Genomic DNA, 14606 nt, shown 5'->3' on the forward strand with positions numbered 1-14606 from the left:
TCCAGCCAACGCCCAAAAATACAGTAAAGGAGGAAATCAAGGGTTTACATGTTTCTGCCATCCATTCCAGCCGAGGGATGATCCACTGGTGTGGTGGAGGGGCCGGGCATCAGAGCTGCCTCATCTTGCCAGGATTGGAAGAAAGGTTTTGTGTATCCCAGCAACCAGTGTTCCATCTGAGAGACTATTCAATGCCAAGCGGGTACATTGTTTCCCCTCTCAGATCACTACTTAAACCAAACATTTTTACATTTTAATCTCAAGTGAATAGAGATGCGTACATAAATTATGCTAGGTCAGCAGCATCTTATTTGTTGATGATGGAAAGAATTATACAATCAGTTCTGATCCATTGATTTGTTTACATATTTAATTATTTTTATTTTAATGTCATCAACACTTGAACATTTGGATTTGATTACATATGATTGTAGTTATTTTTGTAATTTGTTTATAGTGGCTATCTATTTTAAATGCATAATGCACTTTTGTCTTATTTATTTAAGGTTTACTTTAAAGTGTTCATGTGCACAGTTTTTACATTTTAATTTTGATGAAGAAAACAAGTATATAATTAGTGGTTGTTCTTTGATTTGTTTACATATTGTTCTTTATGTCTTAGCTTGAATGTTTGGATTTGTATAATTTAAACCTGCACTACTGGAAATGTTCCGAACCAAATAAGTTGTTTACATGCTGAACCCTTGTTCCTTTGGAGTTAAAAAGTTGCACTTTTGCCTATATTTTTGTAATATAATAAACACTGTTACACCTTTTGAAAGTATTTCAGCTTGTGTAGGCCTATCAGTGCTTTCTGAAGATATTGAACACACTTTTAAAAATGCCGCGATAATTTTGGTCACTATAACCGTGATGTAAAATGTTCATACCGTTACGTCCCGAATTAGAATAAACCTTAAATTTGTGAGTGAACGGTCCTATGGAGATAGGCAGGGGAGAAAAGTAGAGGGGGTTTTGGTAATACTTTATGTTACTGTAAGTTCTTAATAACTTCTTTCAAACACTGAAATAATTGTGCAATTGAAAGAACAGCAAGCAAAATATCAAATCCTCCTTTCTGGTAAAAGATTAAACCCACACACACACAAATCCTCCTTTCTGGTAAAACATTAACCCCCCCCACACACACACACACACACACACACACACACACACATTTTTATTATTAAACAATCAACAGCAGTTAAAACACTGAAAAACATTTAGCTAATATAGAATAAGACGGTAATTAAATAAGAATAAAAGTTACAGTGCAAGAAGAATTGGCAATTACTTGATTTAAAAAAGAAAAGTCTATAGCGTTGACTTAAAAGAACAGAGTTGCAGCAGACCTGCAGTTTTCTGGGAGTTTGTTCCAGATGTGGTGCATAGAAACTGAACTGGGTCAGTGTTACCTCTCTGGGTGAAACTTTATCTCACTTGTTCCTTCAACCTGTGTACAGACTGACTTACTCAACCGTTTCTGATCACATGCCAACGTTAAGATATGGCAGTAAAGATAACAAAAGTGCAAACCTATCTCATTAATCTCAAACAACAAAAAGCCCTCTACTCTGAAAATGGTGCTGATAAAGACAGTGGTTTACTAGTTTCTGTCGGTGAACTTTTCCCTTTCTTTTGGGGGGGCTGTTTCCCTTACCTGCACCTACAAAAGGAGGACTCACACTCAAACACTCAGAGGCAAAAGCAGCAGCATTCTTTCTACTTCTTCTCTTTCACTCCCACAAGGAAGGACCAATCACAGTACAGCAGGGAGTGGGGAGGTTACTGCGCTTTATTTATGCTTAGTTTTGGTATCCCTCTTTACAGAACACTCACAGAAGTAAAGGCTCCAGAAGGAAACATATTTTGTCTGTGAAGTAGGAATTTTAGGACACGTTTTTAAAGCCATGGGGATATTAGATTTCTTTCTCCAGTCCTCCAGCTCTATCTCCCTGTTGGGGGCTCTGCTGGTCCTGCTGCTGGTCTACCTCGTCTCCTCCTCCAGCTTCAGCTCCCAGAAGGAGGGAAAGGAACCTCCAGGACCAAGACCGCTTCCAGTACTCGGGAACCTGCTGCAGCTTGACCTCAAGAGACCCTACCACACATTACTGAAGGTGAGAAAGTGCCATAAGAGTAACTTAGCTTTCTTGTTAGGTAGTTTCTTGTTTCTGCTCCTCCGGTAGGTCTCTCATCTTGTTTTCTTTCTCCTGTGTGTGTCCTATATCCAAACGTGTCATGACATTATGCTGCTGTTCTCAGCTTTCCAAGAAATATGGATCAGTGTTCACCATTTATTTGGGACCAAAGAAAGTGGTGGTCCTGGCTGGGTACAAGACGGTGAAGGAGGCACTTGTCAATCATGCTGAAGAGTTTGGACAAAGAGATCCAATGCTGATTATGCATGAATATAATAAAGGACATGGTAAGGAAAGAAAGGAAAAATATATTTTCCCTAAACATTGTCTTATTTTGTTTAGCCTTCAGCCCTCAGTTGTGTATTTAACATATTTTGTTGAACCATACAGGCATTATATGGTCCAATGGTGATTCGTGGAAAGAGATGAGGCGCTTTGCTCTGACTAACCTGAGAGACTTTGGGATGGGCAAGAAGGCGAGTGAGGACAAAATCATTGAGGAATGTGACCACCTTATTGGAGTGCTCAAGAAATTCAAAGGTCGGTCTAAATACTTTAGTATTATAACCAATTATGTGAGCAAGGATTTTAATTTTTTCCTGTTTCCCTTGTCACAGGTGAAGCTTTTGATACAACCCTACCAATACAGTATGCAGTCTCTAATATTATCTGCTCCATTGTTTATGGCAGCAGATTTGAATATGATGATCCAGAGTTTACATCACTGGTAGAGTCCATTAGCGCACGTGTTTATCTTTTGGGTTCCCCTTCAATACAGGTATTTTATATTTTTGTGAAACTTCTAATTTCAGTATAGTAATATAAATAACTATTGCACCTGAAGAAATTGTATAATATTATGTTGCCTAATAAAATGTCAACAAGTCCTCCAATCCATACGACGATATAGTCACCTACAAATCAAATGTAAATATGGGTCGTTATTGCAGAGTGTCTCTATAATGTACTGCATGTTAAATTTGATTATAAAAAATGATACATATAGGCTATATTTATATTTTGACAGGTGTACAACATGTTCCCACGGTTCTGCAAATGGACTGCTAACCGGAGGTCCTTCCTCAGATTGGGTGCTGAAAGTATAAGACAGAACTTACAGCTGTTAAATCGGTTGAAAGAGACCCTCAATCCACAGATGTGCAGAGGGTTTGTGGACGCCTTTCTGGTCCGAAAGCAAAAGTTGGAGGTTAGAAAAACATATCTATCAATATTGATATTTTGGTTTATGAAGCTGACGGGCAGAGATGGGAAGTAACAAAGTACAAATACTTCGTTACTGTACTTAAGTAGATTTTTCGGATATTTCTACTTTACTTTACTATTTTTTTTTGTGGCGACTTTTTACTTTTACTCCTTACATTTTAACACGAATATCGGTACTTTCTACTCCTTACAATTAAAAAATTGGCTCGTTACTTTAATTTGGTACAAGAGGTCGTAATGTCGAAGAATAAGCGGACACGCGACCACACTGCGGAGCGGGCGCCACACAGAAAAAAGTGAGAAAAAAGAAAGAGAGACTAGTATTATAGTAATATTATATATAGTGATAGTAATATAGCTGTCCGGAGGATAATCAGTTGAGATGGTGTGTGTGCGTCCTTGAGAACTGTAAGTCGTATAACTTATGTTGTCAGTTCATTTAAGCCTGTTGTTGTATTGGTCTATAGTTCATGTACAGTTAAAGTAGGTTAGCTAGTTGTTTGTGTTCTTCACCTGTTAGCTAGGTTTCACGTTGCTTGTAAAGCATCAAAAGAGAGAAGTTGTCTCTGTCCGTGTTTTACAGACACACCTGGGGCGAAGTTTGAAACCAGCATCAGCTTTAAAATGCGCGGTCCTAATCTAATCCTCACTAGCAAGTTTCAAATAATTTCACTGGAGTTACCGTTATTATTTTTCACGTGATCAATACCGAATTCAATCTAATTGGATGGGAATATACTGTAGGTTACGTTGCATGTAACGCACTCACTACAAGACGACTCGACAGATTCGGCCGCATTCTGCATTCATTTGCGGCAAATAATTGCAGCTTGATGGTGGTAACGTTAGCACTAGTAGTATGGACGGCAGCAGATTGAAAATGAAGAAAAACAGAGATCCCAGAGATTAGGCAGACAAGCAGCAAGACATTCCCAATCATCCCTGGCCTTATCTGAGAGAGATGTTTGAGAAAGGCTAGGAGGCATCAGGTATGACTCTGGCCAATGTGCTGTGTAACTCTAAAAGTATGGGGAACTTCTTAATTAATCTATGTTTAGTAATTCATATTGTATCCTTTATTTTCTTTCTATATTTGAGCACACACACATACATGTAGATTCCTTTACATGTTAAGGGGACGATTAAAAAGAGAAACTGGATCTGTGAATTCTCACAGAATCACAATTGAATCCATATCTTGCTACTCAGTCAGAATCTTATTAAGCTGGAGTCCCAGTCTCTGTCACAATAATCATATATGTGATGTTTGGCAGACATCCATTTAAAATGTAGACAATGGCATATAAATCTCCAGCCCATGGGCCCACCACCTGTGGGAGGAACCGCTGGGGTCGGGTGCGCTGCCACATGGGTGGCAGTGAAGGTCAGGGGCCTCGACGGACCAGACCCGGGCAGCAGACGCTGGCTCTGGGACGTGGAACGTCATCTCTCTGTGGAGGAAGGAGCCGGAACTGGTGCGGGAGGTGGAGCGCTACCGGGTTAGATCTGGTGGGGCTTACCTCTACGCACAGTCTCGGTTCTGGAACTGTACTCCTGGATAGGGTTGGACTCTTTTCTTCTCCGGAGTTGCTCAGGGTGTGCGGCGCCCGGCGGTGTGTGGGATACTAACAAGCCCCCGGCTGAGCGCCGCTGCGTTGGAGTTTACCCCGTGGACAGAGGGTCGCCTCCCTCACGCCTGCGGGTTTTGGGGGAAAACTCTGACTGTTGTTTGTGCATATGCACCAAACAGGAGTTCGAGTATTCGGCCTTCTTGGAGACCTTGAGTGGAGTCCTGCATGGGACGCCAGTGGGGACTCCATTGTTCTGCTGGGGGACTTCAACGACACGTGCAAAATGATGGAGACACCTGGAGAGGCGTATTGGGGAGAGAAGGCCTCCCTGATCTAAACCAGAGTGGTTGTTTGTTGTTGGACTTCTGTGCTAGTCATGGATTGTCTATAACCTAACACCATGTTCGAAACATAGGGATGCTCATAAGTGTACCTGGTACCAGAGCACCCTAGGCGAAGGTCAATGATCGATTTTATAATCGTTTCATCTGATCTGAGGCCGTATGTTTTGGCCACTTTCGGGTGAAGAGAGGGCAGAGCTGTCAACCGATCACCATCTGGTGGTGAGTTGGGTCAGGGGTGGGGGAAGACTCTGGACAGACCTGGTAAGCCCAAACGTAGTATGCGGGTAAATTGGGAACGTCTGAGAGGAGGCCCCTGTCCAACGGATCTCTTCAACTCCGCACCTCCGGGTGGAGCTTTTGTGTGCATCCCTGTGGAGGCTGGGGGCATTGAACCAGAGTGGACAATGTTCAAAGTTTCCATTCTTGGAAGCTGCGCGAGGGAGCTGTGGTCTTAGGGTCTTAGGTGCCTCAAGGGCGGTAACCCACGGTAACACCGTGGTGGACACCGGTGGTCAGGGAAGCCGTCCCGACTGAAGAAGGAGTCTTTCCGGGATATGTTATCCCAGAGGACTCGGAGGCAGTTGCAGGGAAACCAAGGGCCCGAAGGGCTGCAGCCTCTGCCGTGAAAGAGGCAAAGCAGCGGGTGTGGGAGAAGTTTGGAGAAGACATGGAGAAGGACTTTCGGCCGGCACCAAAGTGCTTGGGAAAACTGTTCGCCACCTCAGGAGGGGAGCGGGGAACCGTCCAAGCTGTGTACAGTAAGGATGGGACAGTGTTGACCCTCAACTGAGGAGGTAATAGGCGGTGGAAGGAGCATTTTGAGGGAACTCCTGAATCCGACCTAATACCCCCTCTATGTTAGAGGCAGAGCTGGAGGATGACGGGGATTGTCGTCGATTTCCGGGTGGGAAGTCACTGATGTAGTCAAACAACTCCACAGTGGCAAAGCCCCGGGATTGATGAGATCCGTCCCAGAAATGCTCAAGGCTCTGGGTGTGGAGGGCTGTCCTGGTTGACACGTCTCTTCAACATTGGCGTGGAAGTTCGGGAACAGTGCCAAAGGAGTGGCAGACTGGGGTGGTGGTTCCCCCTTTTAAAAGGGGGACCAGAGGGTGTTGCCAATTACAGGGTATCACACTTCTCAGCCTCCCTGGTAAAGTCTACTCCAAGGTGCTGGAAAGGGAGGGTTCGGCCGATAGTCAAACCTCAGGTTGAGGAGGAACAATCGCGGATTCCGTCCCTGGTCGTGGAACAACGGACCAGCTCTTCACTCCGCAAGGATCCTGGGGGGGGCCTGGGAGTATGCCCAACCGGTCTACATGTGTTTTGTGGATTTGGAGAAGAAGTTGACCGGGTCCCCCGGGAGATACTCGTGGGAGGTGCTGCGGGAGTATGGGGTGAGGGGTCTCTACCCAGGGCCATCCAATCTCTGTAACGACCAAAGTGAGAGCTGTGTCCGGGTCTCGGCAGTAAGTCGGACTTGTTTCAGGTGAGGGTTGGCCTCCGCCAGGGCTACGCTTTGTCACCAATCCTGTTTGTAATATGGCTGGCAGGATATCGGTAGCGTAGTCGGGTGGGGAGGGGTTGGGGTTCGGTTGGCTGGGGATCTCATCGCTACTCTTTGCAGATGATGTGGTCCTGATGGCATCATCGGCCTCGGCAACCTTCAGCACTCACTGGATCGGTTCGCGAGCCGAATGTGAAGCGGTTGGGATGAGGATCAGCACCTCTAAATTGGAGGCCATGGTTCTCAGCAGGAAACCGGTGGAATGCCTTCTCCAGGTAGGGAATGAGTCCTTACCCCAAGTGAAGGAGTTCAAGTACCTTGGGGTTTTGTTCGAGTGAGGGGACAATGGAGCGGGAGATTGGTCGGAGAATCGGTTAGCGGGTGCGTGTATTACACTTCCATCTATCGCACCGTTGTGACGAAAAGAGAGCTGAGCCAGAAGGCAAAGCTCTCGATCTACCGGTCAGTTTTCGTTCCTACCCTCACCTATGGTCATGAAGGCTGGGTCATGACCGAAAAGAACGAGATCCAGGGTGCAAGCGGCCGAAATGGGTTTCCTCAGGAGGGTGGCTGGCGTCTCCCCTTAGAGATAGGGTGAGAAGCTCAATCATCCGTGAGGAGCTCGGGTAGAGCCACTGCCCTTTGCGTCCGAAAGGAGCCAGTTGAGGTGGTTCGGGCATCTGGTGAGGATGCCCCCTGGGGCGCCTCCCTAGGGAGGTGTTCCAGGCACGTCCAGCTGGGAGGAGGCCTCGGGGAAGACCCAGGACTAGGTGGAGGGATTATATCTCCAACCTGGCCTGGGAACGCCTCGGGATCCCCCAGTCGGAGCTGGTTAATGTTGCTCGGGAAAGGGAAGTTTGGGGTCCCCTGCTGGAGCTGCTCCCCCCGCGACCCGACACCGGATAAGCGGACGAAGATGGATGGATGGATGGATGGATGGCATATAAAGAGCCTGGTTTTTATGTCCACTGAAGTTTCTCATCTTGCACTCTAGTAACGTGTGTGGTCCAGGTAGCTTTGCATAAAAAGTGGTTGTCATTCGCAAGGCTACTTTTACTTTTATACTTTAAGTACATTTCAAAGCCTGTACTTTGTTACTTTTACTTAAGTAAAGAAGTTAAATCAGTACTTCTACTTTTACCAGAGTATTTTTTAACACAAGTGTCTGTACTTTTACTTAAGTACGGGAAGTGAGTACTTTTGCCATCTCTGCTGACGGGTAGTGGGAATCTGTGTAAATATTGTGCTGAATGTAAACAGCATCCAGTTGCATTGTGTTCTTTAGCAGCCACATTTCTAAGTAAGAGTACAAATGCAATAAGCATAAACATAGGCTAAATGTCTTAGTTATCACTACAGGAAAAGATGCAGGTCAATAAATACAGGCATTTGTATACATTTACAAGTACATTTCTTGCTTTAAAGAAAGAAAGAAAAAAATATATATCTTTTTTTTTTTATTCTGTTTAAATACTTGTGTAATATTCCCCAAAAATGGTAAGGCACCCCACAGCTTTTCTCCCGTAGTAATTGCTTTCTTACAAACTCTACATATTAACATATTGTTCTGCTTGTTCCAAGTTGGCAGAAGTCTTACATTCGCCAGATATCAATTAATTATTTATTATTTTAACCATGCAAACCACAACCTTTGCAGTAGTACGATTCCCTTCGTCTGACAGCTTCCTCAAACTCGCATTGTTTGATGAATACTCACCTTTTAATCAGTAAGATGTTTAGATCACAGACAAAAAAATCGGAGTCGATCAGATTACATTTCTAAGAGGAGTTTGGAAAGTACGACATCTTGAAATGATGAAAAATGCATAATTAATTACAAATGGCCATGTTGGGTTTAGGATATTTTTCCAAGAGGCTTTTTCAAAAACAAAAAAAATATTTAGGTTCGAGATTTGTTTGAATAAATGTGCTGATCTTTACCTGCAGAAATCTGGGATTACCAACAGTCATTTCCACGATGAAAACCTCATGATAACAGTTCAGAATCTGTTTTCTGCTGGCACGGACACATCTGGAACTACACTGAGATGGGGACTTCTGTTCATGGCCAAGTATCCAAAAATACAGGGTAAGGAGTTATACTGTAGATGTGCACCGCTTACATTAAACATTCAGGTCAAGCTATTGTACTTTATCTGTTACGATGGACAGAGCGGACTCAAACGCAAGGCTCAAAAGTGAACAGATTTATTGACAAGAAAACTTGAACATAGATCGGGGAGTAACTCAGGAGCAGAAACTAGGATGGGGTGGGACTCAGAGGCAAAACCTAGGAGGGCGAGGAAATCAGGGGCAAAAGCTAGGATGGCGAAGGACTCAGGGGAGCGCGGGGAAACCGGGGCCGAAGATCCGAGGAGGTGACACAAGAGAAGGGAAGCAGAGGAGCCGAGGAGGGGCTGGCTGGACGCGGGGACGGAGGCAGGATGAAGCAGGATGCCGTGGGAGGAGGACTGAATGGGGAGGCCAGCTGACTGGATATGGAAAGCTTGGAAGTGAACACTGTGAAAGCAAACACAAAGAAGGGTAAGACAAGGAAACACACAGGGACAGCTAAGTGCAAAGGATTTTTCAGGTAGGTAGCAGCGAGTGTCTCCGGTGAAGCTGAGACAACTATTCAGCGGAGATGGTCTGTTGAGCCGGGGTTGAAGTACTGGACTTGATTGTAGATGGCTGGCAGGTGTACGTGGCGGGAGAGCGGTGATGGTGGATTGGCAGCAGGTGTGTGTTGTCAGCTGGCAGGCAGAAGACAGGAGGGGAGGAGGGAAAGCAAAAGAGACACAGGGGGAGAGATAGAGCTAACAGAAAAAACTAGAGAAAATAAACAAAAACTCACAGCCAGGGGCCCATTTCAGAAAGCAGGTTTAGTGAAAACTCAGAGTTTGTTAACCCTGAGATGAGGGAAACTCTGGGTTTTCTGTTTCAGAAAGAGAGTGTTAATCAAACCAGAGAGAGAGGGTAACTCCTGTACATACTTCAGGTGTAGAAAAACTTAAACCTCAGTTACTATGGTAACTGAGTCTGTGAACCTAACCTGGTCGGGAGCAGGTTTTCTTCAAGAAACCCTTGAGGTTTCTCCTCACTCATTCCTCATTCATTCATTCAGTCTGTATCGAGGCGCATTTCAATGCAGTTTGTTATCTGCATGAATAAAAAACGTATTGGTTTATGTTAGGCAGATTATAAAACTTATATTCTCAAACATGTCATGTCCTTTTGTCGACGATCCCGTTAGAAAAAGTTGTATTAATTCACAGAGAGTTTATGTCGGGAGATGATATTGAGTCCCAATTATAGTTGTATTTTCATTTCCACATAACCGATTTGAGAGGTATTTTTTATCACAGACCATCAGATATGTAGATACCTTATCCGTCCTCACTAACATCAACCATCGTGGACAGGCTTTAACATCCCAGCAGATTATTTGTATTGCATTACGTTTTTTTGCAAACGGCAGTTTTCTTTATAACAGCAGCGGATCATACTGTAATAGTAAAGCCACTGTATGCAGAGCAATCAGAAAAGTGTGACTCAGTTTTCACCATTAATATTATAAGTTACCTGTGATTAAATATGAAATTAATACACTGTTAATGCTTACGCATTGACTCGAGCAGCAATTATCTCCCACACCAATTCTCTCTCTGTTGCAGCAGCTTTTTAAACAAAATGTATGTTCACACTCGCTGTTTTTGCGCATGAGTATTCCCGCCGACCCATTTGTTTGTGGTTTTACCATGGTGAATCGTAGAATCATGGCTCCATTCATGCTGCCTTTTATAGTGGTCGTTACGCAACGTACATACACCGAGTTGATTGAACCAAGTCAAATCAGCTGTTCTGGAACCGAAAACTCAGAGTTTCCCATCTCAGGGTAAATCAACTCAGACATCAGGGTTACACTCAGAGTTTGTTAAACATCCTTCCTGAAACGGACCCCAGCCGACCCCAACCATCACATTATCAACACAAATCGCCATCATAATAAATAGAACAGGGTTTTTCCTGGCTGAGATTTTTGCTTTTATCGCAAAATACCCAATTGTTACACTAAACTGCCCTACTATGAAGACCCTTTCACACATGCAAACCTGAAATTACCTAGACGTTACCCAGCGGAGCTGTATGTGAAATCTCAAATATCTGAATCCGTTGGACTGGACACCAAACGGTCTGTACCCAGCCAGCTCCCTAGTACAAAATCTGGGTAATGGCCGATTGAGCTCAAAGTGTGAGAACTCACAGTAAGTGGGTGGGCGTGTTTGATGACGTTTCTGTCGACTCAAGCTAAACTGAAAGAAAACAAACATCTGAAGGTAAGGAACAATTCTGCCGAAAGAGCAAACACCGCAATCTTCATACTTTTTTTGTGTGCCCACAAAAAAGTTCACAACAAAGAAAATTAAATTCTATTATGGACCTTTGCGCCTACGGGCTTGCCTGTCCTGTCCTGTCTTCTGCATGAGACACTGTCAAGAGTTCACATATGAAAATGACTTTGGCACAGCAGTAATTTCAGCTAAATGCTTACAAGATAATGCTAACTTCTGCTTATTGCCAGAGTATCTAAAAATACAAGATAAAGAGCTTTCACAGAAAAGCATTCAGTCCAACTCAAACTATGTGAGTAAATTGTTTTCATTAAAACAAAAGCTTTTCATCTTCAGACCAGGTCCAGGAAGAGGTGAGCAGGGAGATAGGAAGTCGTCAAGTGCAGGTCGAGCAGGGGAAGAACCTGCACTGCTGCTGTCATCCATGAGACACAGAGACTGGCCAACATCGCCCCAATGGCACTTCCTCACAGAACTACCCAAGATGTCACCTTTCAGGGTTACGTCATTAAGAAGGTCAGACTGAATAAAACACATAATATGCCCTCCATAGTCATTTTTCAATGTGACATTTGTTACATGTAGAAAGTATTTTCTGGATGTGAGACATTTTTAAGGAGTTTTAAAACAATGCTACTAACCTATCAAAAAATATTTTCAATTTCTGTATTGTCCACAGGGGACCGCAGTAACTCCTCTTCTGACATCTGTCCTGTATGATGAGAGTGAGTGGGAGAGCCACACAGCTTTTATCCTGCTCACTTCCTGGACAAAGACGGGAAGTTTGTCAAGAGAAGCCTTCATGCCTTTTTCTGCAGGTTGGTGAGCTTTAAACCAGGGTCACACTGACGTGAATGCAGGCGAGGGACCATCGATGCGATACCTGCTGGTTAGGCACAGCAACAAGCTCAGCTTTCCTAAAACTACAAGCCAATCAGGGTCAACCCGATCAACCACAGACATTGCTTTGCTATAGGCTGCGATTTCACTTGTTAACTTTACAGTAATTGAACTTGGATTGCGCTTCCAAAACTGGATGCTTATAAAAATATTTCGTTAGCATAGAATGGAAGACAATGGGAGGCAGGTAATCACTGATTAATCACTGGTTAATTTTGCGCATGTGTGACTATACCATTATTCTTTATTTAGGATCCTCATTATTCCTAAAATCCCAGTAGGCTCGATTTGCCAGACCTATCTACACAGTATAGCCCTAAGCGGGACTGTTTTGTTGCCGACAATTTTTCCTGGGGTCTACACAAAAGACAAGCAAGAGGCATCACTTCTTGTTAATTACAGTGCCTTGCGAAAGTATTCGGCCCCCTTGAACGTTTCGACCTTTTGCCACATTTCAGGCCTCAAACATAAAGATATAAAACTGTAATTTTTTGTGAAGAATCAACAACAAGTGGGTCCCAATTATGAAGTGGAACGAAATTCATTGGCTATTTCAAACTTTTTTAACAAATAAAAAACTGAAAAAGTGGGCGTTGCAAAATTATTCAGCCCCTTTACTTTCAGTGCAGCAAACTCTCTCCAGAAGTTCAGTGAGGATCTCTGAATGATCCAATGTTGACCTAAATGACTAATGATGATAAATAGAATCCAGCTGTGTGTAATCAAGTCTCTGTATAAATGCACCTGCTCTGTGATAGTCTCAGAGGTCCGTGTAAGCGCAGAGAGCATCATGAAGAACAATGAACACACCAGGCAGGTCCGAGATACTGTTGTGGAGAGTTTAAAGCCGGTTGGATACAAAAAGATTTCCCAAGCTTTAAACATCCCAAGGAGCACTGTGCAAGCGATAATATTGAAATGGAAGGAGTATCAGACCAATACAAATCTCGAAGACCCGGCACGCCCCTCTAAACTTTCAGCTCATACAATGAGACGACTGATCAGAGATGCAGCCAAGAGGCCCATGATCACTCTGGATGAACTGCAGAGATCTACAGCTGAGCTGGGAGACTCTGTCCATAGGACAACAATCAATCGGTATACTGCACAAATCTGGCCGTTATGGAAGAGTGGCAAGAAGAAAGCCATTTCTTAAAGATATCCATAAAAGTGTCGTTTAAAGTTTGCCAAAAGCCACCTGGGAGACACACCAAACATGTGGAAGAAGGTGCTGTGGTCAGATGAAACCAAAATCGAACTTTTGGCAACAATGCAAAACGTTATGTTTGGCGTAAAAAGCAACACAGCTCATCACCCTGAACACACCATCCCCACTGTCAAACATGGTGGTGGCAGCATCATGGTTTGGGCCTGCTTTTCTTCAGCAGGGACAGGGAAGATGGTTAAAATTGATGGGAAGATGGATGGAGACAAATACAGGACCATTCTGGAAGAACCTGATGGAGTCTGCAAAGACCTGAGACGGGTGGGAGATTTGTCTTCCAACAAGACAATGATCCAAAACATAAAGCAAAATCTACAATGGAATGGTTCACAAATAAACATATCCGGTGTTTAGAATGGCCAAGTCAAAGTCAGACCTGAATCCAATCGAGAATCTGTGGAAAGAACTGAAAACTGCTTCTGACACGCTCTCCATCCAACCTCACTGAGCTCGAGCTGTTTTGCAAGGAGGAATGGGCAAAAATGTCAGTCTCTCGATGTGCAAAACTGATAGAGACATACCCCAAGCGACTTACAGCTGTAATCACAGCAAAAGGTGGCGCTACAAAGTATTAACTTAAGGGGGCTGAATAATTTTGCACGCCCAATATTTCAGTTTTTTATTTGTTTAAAAGGTTTGAAATATCCAATAAATTTCGTTCCACTTCATGATTGTGTCCCACTTGTTGTTGATTCTTCACAAAAAATTACAGTTTTATATCTTTATGTTTGAGGCCTGAAATGTGGCAAAAGGTCGAAAAGTTCAAGGGGGCCGAATACTTTCGCAAGGCACTGTACTTGTTTACCGGCAGATGACAGGAAGCTTTTCCATCACGCTCTCTTGCAGGTCCTAGAGCTTGTCCCGGAGAGAGTCTGGCCAGGATGGAGCTCTTCATCTTCTTCACCACACTCCTGCAGCACTTTCGTTTCACTCCTCCTGCTGGAGTTTCAGAGGATGAGCTGGATCTGACTCCACGTGTGCGCTTCGCCCTCGAACCCTTACCTCACAAATTGTGTGCTGCCCCTGTACATGAGGAAGAGGAGGGCTTGAGAATTTAAAAAGTAGTTTAAAAATAATTAAAATGTTCAACACCAGTGATGTAATTAATACATTGTTTGTTTAATGTTTGCTTTAGAAGCGCTCATGTCCCAGCATTGGACTTTCTTCATTAGCTGCTTACTATGTATGCCAGCAGAACACAAGCATCTAACAACTATTACAAAAAAGGCTGTGTTGTAACTTGACTTAACATTTTGAGGTACAGAAACAGAACCAAGATATCGGAAATCTGTGGCAGTAACTCTCTGTCAGCCTAAAGTTTTCTAACAGAGTACCTCAGCATTAA

General features: G+C 43.7%; 1 pseudogene; it reads left to right on the plus strand.

The window, feature by feature from the left end:
• The first annotated feature begins 1623 nt into the window (after positions 1-1623).
• LOC120546899 lies at positions 1624-14342 on the plus strand (annotated as a pseudogene).
• The last annotated feature ends 264 nt before the right edge of the window (positions 14343-14606 follow it).

Source organism: Perca fluviatilis, chromosome 18 (genome assembly GCF_010015445.1).
Source record: "Perca fluviatilis chromosome 18, GENO_Pfluv_1.0, whole genome shotgun sequence".
NCBI lineage: Eukaryota > Metazoa > Chordata > Actinopteri > Perciformes > Percidae > Perca > Perca fluviatilis.